This window comes from Cebus imitator, unplaced genomic scaffold (assembly GCF_001604975.1).
Source record: "Cebus imitator isolate Cc_AM_T3 unplaced genomic scaffold, Cebus_imitator-1.0 Scaffold45, whole genome shotgun sequence".
NCBI classification, from domain to species: Eukaryota; Metazoa; Chordata; class Mammalia; order Primates; family Cebidae; genus Cebus; species Cebus imitator.
This window is the reverse complement of record NW_016107360.1, coordinates 16,662,948-16,672,679: the sequence shown is the minus strand read 5'-3', so window position 1 is coordinate 16,672,679 and position 9,732 is coordinate 16,662,948. Positions and strand designations below refer to the sequence as shown.

At 45.5% G+C, this 9,732-nt stretch overlaps 1 protein-coding gene across 1 annotated transcript in view; it reads left to right on the top strand.

Moving 5' to 3' along the window:
- The first annotated feature begins 5,629 nt into the window (after positions 1–5,629).
- Positions 5,630–9,732, top strand: part of KBTBD2 (kelch repeat and BTB domain containing 2) — a 26,682-nt gene continuing 22,579 nt past the window's right edge. The window contains exon 1 of the mRNA XM_017527138.2: positions 5,630–5,938. The gene's annotated coding sequence lies outside the window, so the exon portion shown is untranslated. The remainder of the gene's footprint in view (positions 5,939–9,732) is intronic.

Here is a 9,732-nt window from a genome sequence, read left to right as displayed (position 1 = left end):
GGATGGTCTCGATCTCTTGACCTCGTGATCCACCCGCCTCGGCCTCCCAAAGTGCTGGGATTACAGGCTTGAGCCACCGCGCCCGGCCAAAATACACCTCTTTTTAAAATAAATTACCAGTCTCAGGTATTCCTTTATAACAAGACAAAGCTGACTAATATATGTCTATACATTTACACATAGTCAAGATATACAGAACTGTTCTGTTACCACAAAGAACTCTCTTGTGCTATCATTAATAATGATGTCCCTTTTAACTGGATTTTCTCTGAATTATTTCAGGGAAGCAAGATGGAGAAAATATATTATGCATTAGCTCTGCATTGCACTCTCCTCAGAGAGGTTCCTGGTAGCATTCTCCCACAAATCCAAGATTTTTAAATAGGTTAAAATACCATGAAAAAAAATTCTGACAAACTAAATTTAATAGAGTTTAAATGAGCAAAGAACAATTCATGAATTCAGCTGCCTTCAGAACTAGAAGAGAGGCTGGGTGCAGTGGCTCATGCCTATAATCCTGGCACTCCGGGAGGCCAAGACAGGAGGAACACTTGAGGTCAGAAGTTTGAGACCAGCCTGGCCAACATGGTGAAAATCCATCTCTATTAAATTTTTTTTTTTTTTTTTTTTTTGGCCAGGCATAGTGGCTCATGCCTGTAATCCCAGAACTTTGGGAGGCTGAGGGGGGTGGATCACCTGAGGTAGGAAGTTAGAGACCAGCTTGACCAACACGGAGAAACCCCGCCTATCTCTACTAAAAATACAAAATTATTCAGGTATGGTGGCACATCCCAGCTACTCAGGAGGCTGAGGCGGGAGAATGGCTTTAACCTGGGATGCAGAGGTTGTGGTGAGCCGAGATCACACCATTGTACTCCAGCCTGAGCAACAAAAGCAAAACTCTGTCTCAAAAAAAAAAAAAAAAAAAAAAAAAGTCAAAAAAAAAAAAAAAAAGCAATAACAAAATTTAAGATAAAATAAAAAAGAATTAGAAGAGCTTCAGAGAGTTCTGCTCCTCAATGTGGGCAGGCAGCATTTATGGTTAGAAAATCTAAGTGAAGAGGCCGGGCGCGGTGGCTCAAGCCTGTAATCCCAGCACTCTGGGAGGCCGAGGCGGGTGGATCACAAGGTCAAGAGATCGAGACCATCCTCGTCAACATGGTGAAACCCCGTCTCTACTAAAGCTACAAAAAATTAGCTGGGCATGATGGTGGGTGCCTGTAATCCCAGCTACTCAGGAGGCTGAGGCAGGAGAATTGCCTGAACCCAGGAGGCGGAGGTTGCAGTGAGCCGAGATCGTGCCATTGCACTCCAGCCTGGGTAACAAGAGCGAAACTCCGTCTCAAAAAAAAAAAAAAAAGAAAATCTAAGTGAAGTACAGAAACAGCTTGATTAGTTACAGCTAGACATCCCTATTTGGGTGTGGTCTGATAGGTATGCTGCCTGTGATTGGCTGAAGCTCAGCTGCTGTGATTGGCTGTGACTCAGCTGTTACAAACAATATGTACTAGTTAGGCTTTCAGTTTGTTCCTATACTGTTAGGTTGCAGTTCATTATGTAGGGACCCAAGGTTGGAAGCATGCTCAAGGCAAATTTAGTTTAACAATATTAAAGTTAACCTTAATTGTATCTTATCTCATCAATTACAATCTTAAGTGATTATGATTTATAGCAGTCAGAAATAATTAATTTTATAAAATTTTTAGTTACGTTTTTTTTTTTTTTTTTTTTTGAGACGGAGTTTTGCTCTTGTTACCCAGGCTGGAGTGCAATGGCGCGATCTCGGCTCACCGCAACCTCCGCCTCCTGGGTTCAGGCAATTCTCCTGCCTCAGCCTCCTGAGTAGCTGGGATTACAGGCACGTGCCACCATGCCCAGCTAATTTTTCGTAGTTTGTAGTAGAGACGGGGTTTCACCATGTTGACCAGGATGGTCTCGATCTCTTGACCTCGTGATCCACCCGCCTCGGCCTCCCAAAGTGCTGGGATTACAGGCTTGAGCCACCGCGCCCGGCTCTTTTTTTTTTTTTTTCCTTTTTGAGACGGAGTTTAGCTCTTGTTGCCCAGGATGAAGTGCAATGGCACGATCTCAGCTCACTGCAACTTCAGCCTCCTGGGTTCAAGTGATTTTCCGGCCTCAGCCTACTGAGTAGCAGGGACTACAGGTGCCCACCACCATGTCCAGCTAATTTGTGTATTTTTAGTAGAGACAGTATCTACTTTGTATCACCACGTTGGCCAGGCTGATCTCGAACTCCTGATGTCAGGTGATCCACCCGCCTCAGCTTCCCAAAGTGCTGGGATGACAGGCGTGAACCACCGGCGTCCAGCTGCATGTTTATTTTTCTAGGCATTATTATTGTCTTTTCTGTTCTACAATCGTGACAATGTTTAAAGTACAGTTGTAGGATGATACTTTTTGTGGCCATCAGTTGAAAGGAAAGATGCCTTGTTAACTGAAAAGTGTTGCGTGAAATAACGTTCCGGATATGGATCACAAGAGAGATGCTCTACATTCCAAAAAAATTTGTGTAATTGCTAGAAAATACTGATTTATGACTCCCTAAAATGGACACTGCAACTTGCTGTGATCATTCAGAGCTTTCTAAGCTCAGAGACAGGATCTCCAAGGGAACTAAAATGGTGTTTTAGGTGGACCATCAAATTAATTATGCCAAGCACCTATAGTTACTCTAAGATGGCAGCTGCAAAAGGAAAGCTGAAAGGGAGTCAGCCTCCCCTGATTGCATCAATCCCTTCTTCCTCATTGTTCCAGTCTGCTCTGAGACTTTAAGGGGATGGGAACTTTGAGATAAGGGATGGCAAACAAATACAAATATTTGAGTATAAATGTTCAATCTGTTCTTTTCCCGGTTAAGATAATAACACACCAAAACGATTCGGCTTTTTGAAACCCTAAAACATTAATCCAACCTGCCAGCCCTCAGAGTTCTAAGTGTTAAAGAAGGATGCTCTATATATTAACTAACTGGCCAACTGCTATTTGTCTGACTTGTCTGATCCAATATCCATTCCCAGTGCTTTTCTCTTTGGTAATCTTTACAGATGGCCAAATTACAATTCTAAACAACGAAATGTTTGTGGAAGTCTGATGAGTTTGGGAAATAAGGTAGCATCCTGAGAAAGCTTTCACTTTCCTGAAGAAAAAAAAAAAAAAGACCATGCATGGTAGAAACCACCATTTTCCCATCTTCTTGCCTTCAGAATTGTTTCTCTAAAACTGCAGCAATCTTGCAACCGTGAAGTTAATGTCAAGAGAATCACAGAAATGACGACCATGCTGTTCTTAAGCTGCTGAACCAACAAAGGTAACCACCTACCTGCAGATTTGGGGTCTTGTTTAAACTATTATAATGGAATCTTTTTCGAAAAAAATGTGGGCCCAAATGCATTCCTAACTGTACAGTCATTAAAAGGACACCTTTTAGTCCTCTCTTTCCTCCTCACAATTCATTACTACTTTTTTTTTTTTTTTTTTTTTGAGGGAGGCTTGCTCTGTCACCCAGCTGGAGTGTAGTGGCGTGATCTCAGCTCACTGCAACTTCTGCCTCCCATGTTCGAGTGATTCTCCTGCCTCAGCTTCCTGGGCAGCTGGGACTACAGGCGTGCGCCACCACACCCGGCTAATTTTTTGTAGAGACGGGGTTTCACCGTGTTAGCCAGAATGGTCTCCATCTCCTAACCTCGTGAACCGCCTGTGTCGGCCTCCCCCAAAGTGTTGGGATTCCAGGTGTGAGCCACCGCGCCCGGCCCCATTACTCCTTTTACAGTCATTGATATCACTATCTAATCACCCTAACTAGAAAACTCAGTTATCCTTGATTTATTTCTTCTCATCCTCTAGGTAATCAAGTCTTATTTATCATAGCTGGCTAGTTTTCAGATCTATCTCTGCTTCACCATTCTCACTGATGCTCAGTTTGGACTTTCCATTTCATGTCTGGACTGTATCAACAGCCTCCTGACTAGTATCACTGCTTGCAGTCTACTATCTATCGTGCTTCAGAATTTTTTCTCTAAAATCTTATCAAGATATTCTCCTGCTTAAATATCTTAAATGGCTTTTTGTTGCCCACAGGATGAATCACGAATTCCTTACCACAGGTATCATTTGTTGTTGCTGTCTGCTTGTTTAGACTGCATCTCTTATATCCAGTATGGCACAAAGTAGGTGCTCAATTGTGTGTTAATCTTTAATCTTTTGTATGGCTTCTTTACTGTTTGATATCATAGCACTTAACTATTTAATTAGACTAAGTACAGTGGTAGCATGCGGGAAACTCAATAAAGATTTGTTGAATGTAGTTTCCAGATTCTACTGTAAAACAATCCTTTATCAGTCGTTCCAGATAACACGTATCTTGGTGTGCTTTCAGTGGATCTAGCCTAGCTTACAGGAAGAGACTCCCTTCAATCATGTACGGTATGGCCTTTCAGATTATAATTAGTCATCTACATTCTCTAGATTGGGCTTGTGCCAAGAGTGTTAGGAAGGTAGGTGGAGTCTGTGTGGGCATTTCTGACAATTTTTTTGATCCACGAATAACTCCTAGCAAATGAGAGAGCAAATTTACAGCCTGCCTGCCAGTAAGCTGTGCCAAGTTAACTAAACCAGTACGGGCCACAGCCATTAGCGGCTGCTACAAACGTTTCGCTTTGTGAAGCAAAGCTGAAGGCGCTCTTTTGGAACTCGGGGGTTGCAGGGGGTGGGGTGTAGCCGCCGCATTGCAGCACAAAACGGAAGGCTTCACACGCCGGAGTTCTCGTCCGCACCCAGATGTCTTTCCCTCCCTTTCTACTAACCTCCCCCAACTGCTGGCCCTTTCGGGTGCTGCTCTGAGTTCTTCCTTAGGCTCGGGAAAAACCGAAACGGCGCAGGAAGGAAGAGGGCACGGTTTGGAGAAGAGGTGCTGCGGGCACAAAGCGACCCGCCCAACGCCTCCTAAACTTTCTCCTGTTCCCGGTCTGGTATTGTGTAGTCCTGCTCATTCCCATTCCCCGACCCCGCCTGCAAAAAATCTGTATTTCAGGGGAAATTTCAAGGGGTAAAAAACCTCCTTCGGCATAACAATTATTGTTTTGCTGTGTAGATTTCCTAGCAGTGAACTTGTCTGGCCTCTCCACGCGCTAGTCGGAACCCGAGGCCTCGGCCGCCGCAGCTCTTCGAATAACCCCTCCGCCGCGCACGCGCCCCTCGAAGGCGCTCCTCTGACCTTTCCCGGGAACCCCCTTCAATTACGCTTCCCGTCCCCTCGCGCCGCCCCCGCCCTTCCAGCTCTTTCCGTTTCCTTTTTCGCGCCTGCGCGGCCCCAATTGTTTTGGCTTTCCGGTGGGATCCGGCAGAGGAAAAGGGCGGGGACAGCTAGAGTAAGGGAGGGGCGGGGGAACGGTCGCGAGGACCCGGGAAACTGCAAAACTGCCGCTGGTGCCGACAGGAGCGCGCGCGAGGCGGGAGGGCGGCGTGGAGAGGGCGGGCGCCGCGGGCTGGCCAACGGTCCGCTGCCCGCGCGTTCCCGGGCCGCAGGCGGGGGCGAGAGCGCGCGGCGGGGGCGGGGCGGGGCTGGGAGCGGCGGGCCGGGAGTCTCGCGGCCCCGGGTTTACGAGGCGGCGCGGGCGGGCGGCGCGGCTCCCGTGGGAGGAGTCTCTTGGTGGTCTGGCCCTGAGGAGCGTGCGGCGGCGCCCGCAGAGGACGCTGCTCTCCGCGCTGGACGGACCGAGCGAGGGAGGGTGCGAGGGGAAACCGGAAGGAAGAGGCGGCGGCGGCGGCGGCGCCAGCCTTCCACGGCCGGAGGCGGAGGCGAGACCCGGGCCGTGGCCTCGGCGGGAGGGCCACGCCCCCGCCGCCGCGCCGGACGGGCCCAGTGTGCTCGGGGCCACCGGCTGGACCGGTTCCCACCCCGAGGGACCGAGAGACCTGGGTGAGCAGGCGAAGCCAGCGCTGGGCGGGCGGGGAGGAGAGCTGCGGCGGGAGGGGGCTCGGCCCTTTGTGGCTCGGCTGGCGGGGGGCGGCGGCCGTGGCATCTTTCAAATCCTAGGCGCTTCCGCCGCGGGCGGGGGAGGGGCGCCGACGCCTCCCTCCGCACCCCTCGGCGGCCCCTGGGCGGCAGGGTTTCGGGCTGTTCTGCGGAGAAGGGAGGCCCGGGGCGCCGCTTGCTTGGCGTTTCCGGCACCGGGCGCCTTGGCGGCAGCGGGGCTCCCGGGCGGCGCCCTGGCCTCGGCTCGCGCCTGCCCTTACCGAAGTGAAGCTGTTTCTCTTACGATTCGCCACATGTTCGCGACACGGTGGGCCGAAGGAGGACACCCCGTTCCTTCTTTATTTCCCCCCGGTATATTTGAACTAAGCAAGAGAGGTCTAGGCGAACAGAGCTCCTATTATGGTCTATATCGACTTAAAAAAGAAAGCAGAAACTGCCCTTTGAAAGGGAAAATTGTGTACGTGTTTACTTTGTGAAATCGTTAACTTCCTTGAACTCGACCACCTTCCTCTCCCTATGAATTGAAAAACCGTGGAAGAGAAAAATCTCTCTCAGTTTGATGTGGGGCAGTTATTTTGAGTTAACATGTTTTTTTCCTCTGGGTTTAGCAATCTAAGATCTCTTTACCTGCTTCAAAGGTAAAGGAGTATCCAATTCACGGGCCACCACGGTGACCCCTTCGATTGAAAATGAGAATTCAAAATACAAAATGAACTTTAAAAAGGCATGTTTGTGTGAACCATCTTCTGTGTCTATTAGCCTTTGGAAAACGTAGGGGACAGAACTGGTCACGTGTTGTTTATACATGAATCTGTACGTCTGGCTCACTGAGCAGAAACGAAACCCTATCAACGCTGTGTACTAAGATGATACTTTCTTCCACGCAGGCAACTAATAGAGTTTTTTCCTCCCTTCTCTCTGAGTTGTACATTTTTGGTGAATTTGAGTAGTATGGTGTTCAAATTTCTTGCAATTGTCAATGACTTAGTTTGGTTAACCTTTGGTAAGGACTTTTTTCCCCCTTCTTTTTTCCTGACCTAAAGTAAATTGAAAAGTCAAGCCAGTCGGTAGTTTTCCAATCTTGATGATGTGGAATTTTGCTATTCTTTCCATCCAGCTAATAACTAAAGTTAAGCTTACGTCTTCTTTTTGAACTTCTCTTGGTTTAGTGCTTATTGAAGTCCTTTTAGGCTGGGGCCTGGAATCCTCAAGAGGTTATCTTCTGTCAGTAACTGGAGTGCTGTGGCCTTTCTGTTGAGCATGCTCTGTAGTTCACACGTTTCCACATAGTGCTGTTTTTTTTTTTTTCTCCCATAAAAAGCATTATAAAATCTGTTAACTTCTGTTATTCATAGGGCATGTAAGGAGATGGGAGGGAATAGAGGTGTCAGTACATATATCCTGCTCCTCCATAGATTTTCTTCTGGTTGGTGGAAATGTAGAGCTTTTCATACCTAAACGGTGAACATTGAATGTGCAAAGTAAATTCTGGAGACTTGAATGCAGTCTTAAAAGCCAAATGATAACATTGGTTTTTCCAAAGATTTTACACATTTATTTAGAAAAGAGTTCCCCTTCTCCGCTTCTCTTTGCTCACATTCCTAAGACAAGTAGGGCCAGGAAAAAGGATTGGTCCTGCTGTCATAGAATAGGAGTGAAAATTTCGAAGTCCTTTGTTAGCTTAATGTTTTAAGTTTTGTAGAGATCGTATAGACCAAGTGATACTTAAATAACTCAGTATTAGAAATGACAGGTTGATCTCAAGTAATTTGTTTTTGAGACGGAGTCTCGCTCTGTCGCCCAGGCTGGAGTGCAATGTTGCGATCTCGGCTCACTGCCCCTTCTGCTTCCCGGGTTCCAGCGATTCTGCCTCAGGAGTATCTCCTGCCTCAGGAGTAGCTGGGATTACAGGCGTCCGCTACCACGTCCTACTAATTTTTGTATTTTTAGTAGAGACGGGGTTTCACCGTGTTGGTCAGGCTGGTCTGGAACGCCTGACCTTGTGATCCGCCCACCTCCGCCTCCCAAAGTGCTGGGATTACCTGGGTGAGCCACCTCGCCAGGTTGTTCTGAGTAATTTTTAAGGGGAATGATTACACCTTGGATCTCTTGCCAGGAATTTGCAGCACCTAGATTCTCTGTGGGAAGACGACATTATTTTAGGAGATTTGGAGAAAATATGATCATTCGATAAGACATTCTTCCTTTACTTCACTCCCGTCCCTTGGAAGAGTAGTGACTTGAGTAGCTTCCATTGGAAGCAGGGGCTTCTAAGTAAGTCTATCTCAGTTTATGTTCATTTTCTTTTTTTGAAGGAACTTTGGTAGTCGTAATCATTGTTGTCATGCCCTTCATGACCTCATATGTGAGTGTATGAATATCTGGGAAATATTTTCTTTTACTATTGTGATTGAAGAAATCATTGACTTGGTGAAAAATGATGTTCTAGTGAAAAAGTTTGGCTCAATTTTGCGTTAGCCTACCTTTCCCCAGCATTCTTAAGTCACTGAGCAGAGCTGAGAGGAAAAAGGAAAAGTGATATCCAAAATAAAAGGACATACTATACTCATATAATTATTGTATCACAGGTGGCATTACCTTTATGTTCTTGTTTAAATTTTTAAAAAATGAGATAACTTAATTATAATGTAGTACAGAAGCTTATACTTGTGACCTGAATTTTCTTAGGGTTCTGAGCATAATTAACCTGATGGAGCCATGTCATCTATCAGTATGATTGGAAAGAGAGAACACAGAGGAGGAGACTGGGTGAGTCTCCTCTGAAATGTGACTAGAGTAGGCGAAGCTGTGCTGCAATTTTAAAAACTTGATATTCTATTATTCAAAAGGCCAGGTTTTTTTTTTTTGTTGTTTTGTTTTTTTTTTTTGTTGGTTTTTTTATTGATACCTGTCACAACTCCAGAAAATTGTTTGTGTAGCAGTTGACAAGCTAAAGACCAAATGGTCTTTTCCAGACATTCTTAACTGTCATGATTGTTTTGATAACTTGAAAGCAGACTCATTCTAGCACCAATCTCTTGTCCTTCCTAAGGAGGAAACTATCTCATTGAAATGAAGAAAGGATTGTTTTATGACTGGTGCCTTCCTGGACATGTTTAGTTTTTTACACTGACACCAGCCTTCTCAAGATTAGTGTTTGTTAAGTACTAGTTTGTTTCATTATTTGTACCATCAAAATTAATTATAATGTATCAGAAAAAGAAAAGAAAAAATATCTTAATATTTTAAAACACTGAATTCAGATTTCAAATGTCAAATATTTGCAAAAAAAATCTCAATTTTCTCTAAAAACATTGATTTTCTCTTATGTAAAATACCATTTAGCCAGAATGAAAAGAGAGAACTGTATTTGGAGTGCTGAGACCTTGAAATTGAAATCTTTAGACCTGGTGTAGGTGGGGAATCCAGGAGTTGGAAAGTGCTACGAAAGCTCCACCAGTGGGTGGTTTAATGAAAATAATTTTGGATATTTATGTAGTAGTGCTATGTGTCAGGCACTGAACCAAGTATGAAATTTAATCCTAGACCAGTTCATTGAGAAGAGCATTCTACTTTTAACCCCATTTTAGAGTTGAGCAAGCTGAGGCATAGAGAATAAATAACTTCCAAAAGGCCACATAGCTAGTAAGTTGTGGAACTGGGCTTTTAACCCAAGTAGTTTGGGTTTGTACTCTTTTTTTTTTTTTTCAGCTGTTGATCTCCATGGAGAAAGCCTT